The sequence below is a fragment of the Pteropus medius genome, unplaced genomic scaffold (genome assembly GCF_902729225.1).
Source record: "Pteropus medius unplaced genomic scaffold, Ma_sr-lr_union100, whole genome shotgun sequence".
NCBI lineage: Eukaryota > Metazoa > Chordata > Mammalia > Chiroptera > Pteropodidae > Pteropus > Pteropus medius.
In genome coordinates this window covers 439,612-444,651 of record NW_024343735.1, presented here as the reverse complement: position 1 = coordinate 444,651, position 5,040 = coordinate 439,612, and positions in this window count along the sequence as shown.

Sequence of the window (5,040 nt, the reverse complement as noted above, 5' to 3'; positions counted from 1 at the left end):
ATTCTTCGATACATGGTTTTTTTTGAAGTGTGTCATTTAGTTTCCAAGTATTTGGGTATTTTCCTGATTTTTGTCCATTTTGGAATTCTAATTTCTTTCCTTTGTTGTCAGAAATAATATTTGAGTAAGATTTGAATTCCTTTAAAATCATTGAGCTTTCCTTATGGTGTAGAATACCATAATACTGTAAATGTTTTATGTACACTTGAACAAATATATATTCTAGTGTTGTTAGGTAGAGAATTCTATAAATGCCAGTTAGAGAAAGATGATTGAATGTTGTTCAGGTCTTCTGTATCCTTACTGATTTTCTTTCTAATTGTTGCATCCATAATTATGAAAGGAGTGTCGAAGTCTCCAAATATAATTGTGTATTTCTTTATTTCTTCTTTCAGGTCTATTATTTTAAGCTTTATTGTTAAGCGAAAACACGCTTAGAATTATTATGTTGTCTTGGAGAACTGACTCCTTAATAAATAGATAACGTCTCTTTTTATCTCTGGCAATATTTCTCATTCTGAAGTCCACTTTGTCTGATATTAATATAGCTACTTTACCCTTTCTTAGCTTTTTGTTTTTATGCTATGCATTTTTCCATTCTTTACTTTTAATGTGTTACTTCTTTTTATTTGAAAGGGATTTGTTGTATACAGCCTATATTTGTCTTGCCTTTTTAAATCCAACCTGTATTTTACTTTGTGTTTCAGAAACTTTACACTTAATGAAATTATAATTATGGATGGCTTAAAATTTACCATCTTGCTAACAGTTGTCTATTACATCTGCTCAGTTTATCTTGTTTCCTCTTTTTACGCTTTCTTTTGATTGAATGTTTTTATTCCATCTAATCTCCACCATTCAGCAGGGGTCAACAAGTTATGGCCCATGGGCTAACTGGCTGCTTCTACATAAATAAGGTTTCACTGGACCATAACTAAACCCATTCCTTTACATAAGTAACACTACAAAAACAAAGTTGAGTAGTTGAAGAAAAAAATCATAGGGCCTAGAAGTCTAAAATATTTACTATATGGCCCTTTAAAGCAAGTTTGCCATCCAGGCACTATTGAGTTTTTGCCCTAGGGTTTAAAATGTGCACCCACAATTAATCTAACCTTCAAATTGTGTTCAAATAATATTTAACTTAGGTAAGGAAAGACCTTCACCTGTGGATGGAGGCACTCTGGAGCATGCTGTGACTCCTAGTCTAGTGGTACATGTGGTGGGTTCATGTCTGCAGGGTGCATAATATTGGGGCATGTGGTGGCTTCATGTCTGCAGGGTCATCAACTTAGGCCACTGGGATCTGTGTCATTACTTACTGCATGATCCTTGATGTGCACAGAAGAGGTTCACAATGGCTGCAAGGGATGTTGGTGTCCTCAGCCGTGCCTCCAGGTCCAATGGCTAGGGACCAGGGCAGACAGTAGTGGTGGCCAGAGCTGGTACACACACTTGGATGAGGGGCCTACTGCGTATGCCTGTGTAGTATCAGGGACAAGCTGCATACACATATGTAGTGGTGGGGGCTGGGGACCACAGCAGAGCTAGGTTCAGCTGTGGGCACACTAGCAGCTGTATGGGGTGCCCTGTCTATCAATGTGTCCTGGTGCAGCTGCAAGGGCTCCAAGGGCACACACATGGCAGTGGAGGCTGGCGACTGGTGTCAGGATGGCAGTGTACAGGTGCACAGCTGCAAGTACTAGCTTCAAGTGAGCCCAATGGGGCAGTAGATAAGGCAGAATCTGGGCCCACAAGCAACTATGTGACTTTGGCTCTCTGCAGACATGCACTTATGTGATTGCAGGGTCTCACTCTAGGCATGCTCATGACAGTGGAGATCAGTGATAGCAGTCAGGCGGGCAGCATGCAGGTGCATAAATCCAAGAGAAAACCATAAGAGTATGCATCGTGGTGGGGCTCAGCTGCGGGGGTGTAGGCTGGCACTTTGCACACACACTGATGTAGAGGCTGGAGCTGGCTGCTGCTGTGGATCCAGGCTCCAACTGGACAAGGTGGGAGTGGAAGGAGCGGAGAGGGACTTAAGAGGCTAGTGTCTATAAATGCGAAAAACAGCAGGGGTGAAAACTTCTGGAGTTCTGCAGCTCTGGGCTGGCCATCGTACTGGAGTCCTCTGCAGAATAGTCTGCTAGGGTCTGTGGTGATGTCCTCCGTGACAAAAACTGAGGGGGTCTGCAGCATCCACAAGCATTGTTGAGGTCTTTAGAAGCACAGGCTGCTGGAGTCAGTGGCAGTGCAGGGCCCTGGGAGCCATGCTCCCACAGAGTGGCTGATACTGGTCACCCTGCCCTTCTTCTTGTTCCTAGTCTCTGGATGCTTCAGCTTTGCTGGTCGCTGGGTGAGGTGAAACTACAGTGAGTCCTTTGAGCAGGGCCCTGAAATGCCGGGGAAGCTGATTGCTCACCCTGCTCTGGTTTCTCCAGTGAGGGGAATGGTTTCTAGTTAGGGTCTTCCCTATTGGTGCTGAGCACCAGCCTGGGGGATAGGAAGGTGCAGGCAAAAGTGAGCTGTTCTTCCTATTCTTTTTGTGCAGTTATTCTCAGGTTTTATGTTCCACTGTGTTGCCAAAGCTTCTTAAGTTGACTCCTGACCACTCCCAGATGTATTTTTCTTCATGGAAAGCTATCTAATTGTTGATCTTTGTGGGTGAATGGAGTCTGGGGTCTTCTACTCTGCCATCTTGGTGACATGACTCCCTAGTTCCTAGAGATCTCGATCATGCTTTATCTCTATGTGAAAAAGAGGCACAACCCCTAAGGTGCCTCATTGGGTTTAGAGGAAACATCTTCCTCATCGGGGAGTATTACTCTGTCTTATTACTGAGTGAACAAAAAATCTGCTTGTTTCGAATGAGGCCCAGAACAAGAGAAGACCACAACACATCCAGGCTGCTGTGAAAGCTGTTCTGTCATTTGGACCATATGATCCATCACATCCAAAGATGCTCAAAGTGTCAGTGTAGATAGAAATAATGTTTGGCATCCCTTTGACAGGCCCCTATAGGTGAATCACTTTGCAAGCCTTTAGGATTTTGGAGCGAGCTCCTACCATCATCGACAGGTAACTACCCTCTCTTTGAGAAACTGCTCTTGGTCTGCTACTGGGCCTAAGGAGAGGCTGCATACTTAACCGTAGGACACCAGTTTACCATGCAGCCTAAGCTGAACATCGTGAAAAGTATATTATCTGACCCACCAAGTTATAAAGTTGGATGTACACAGCAGCATTCTATTATTAAATGGAAGTGGAATTTGTGTGACTGTGCCTGAGCAGGGCATTCAGGTACAAGTAAGTTACATAAAAAAGTGGACCAAATGCCCATGGTCCCTACTCTGAGTACACTACCTTCTCTCTTCCAGCCTGCACCTATGATCTCATGAAAGAAAACACAACAAAAACAGTTGACACCAATTTGGAGTCAACATGTCATATCAGAAACATTGCCACCTAAAAGTTTCTGCTCTGAGCCACCAAGAGGGTCAGAATATATAGGGCAAGAGCCCAATTCCTTCACAACTAAGTCTTGTTCTCAATTTGGTCTGTTCTTTTGAGTTAGAAGAACATATAGGTGAAGCTTCACATCAGTATGAAATCTCAAAGATAATCATCCCCAGTTGGCATCTCCTAATGGCTCTTCAGTCTGTCTTTACATTTACTCACACCTAATGTCAGTTATAAGTTACAGAATATCAGTGTTAATTCTAAATGGGTCTCCTACGACTTACTTCCTGGAAACATTGCTTTCTGTCAAAATGGGTTCCTTCAATATATCCCATGGCTCTCTAACAGAACTTACTGGTGTGGAATACCTACTGTTTTCATTGCTGATGAACATTGTTTTTCCTATTTGTATATTTATTTAGTTGATCAGTGATAATTAAGGAGTACAGAGTTACATGATTATACTTATGCTCATACTGCTATCTTAACTCAGAAATAACATTAGCCTAAGTTCTTTGAGTGACCATGCCATTAGCTCCTGTGTATATGTACATTAATGTGCATGCTTTGGTGTGTGCATACACATACATGTTTGTCCATAGGATTAGATGAATGTTTTTGCATGCCTTATGCCAGTGCTCAGTCTATGTCCAACTATATAAGTTCTAATAAATTGGACAAGAACTTACCCATCAGTCTCCAGATGAAAATCAAGGAAAGAGCCCACCAGCAAACAGATACTAACTCTTTTCTTCCTATTTGAAAATTACAGTATCTCCAAAGGCAGAAATGTATCTTGTTTTTGTCATTGAATGTTTAACAATACAATTTGTCCTTAATGTAAGAAATATTAGTGGCCTAATAATCTGACTAATTTTTACACATATAAATCTCCTCTTGTCCCATTTTCCTTTTGTTTTTTTTGAGGCATATTTGTCCCAATTTTAAATTATAAACTCATAGTTTAAAGACAAAAAATAGAAAGTGAAAGATAAACAAACCTATAGTCCCAACCACCCAAATACAAGCCAATTAATTTGATGTATACATTTGTCTTTATATCATAATATATTTGTGATCAATCTTATATAAAATGTGTCATCTTGTCATCATTTCAGGTACTTCGTTATTCAATTATACCTCTTGTAAATTTTGGAATATAATTTTGGTGGGAGAACTACACATGTACACTTCACCTTGAATTTATTGAAAACATAGGAAATAATTTTTTCACATTTTCGAGTCTTTACATTTTGAGCGGTAGAAATATGGAAATTCCCCCAGAGAGAATGATTATGCCAAGTGAGAAGGTTTTCTTGGATTCCCCAACCCCAGTGCTGAAGTAATTTCAGACTTAGAGGCCCTTAGCCAAGACAGCTTGTAAGTTGTTTCATGGGAGGAGATATTTTTTCCCCTAGTTCCTACAGAGGTGATCAATAAACACATAATATAGTTGATGTCTTTTCAAAGACCATGTGCTACTACTATTCCAAGAAGCTGCTGAAGATGCTTAAAGTCAACACCAATAATGTTCCAATTAAATTTCCTCAAAGATTATAATTTAATCAAAAGTTTTAT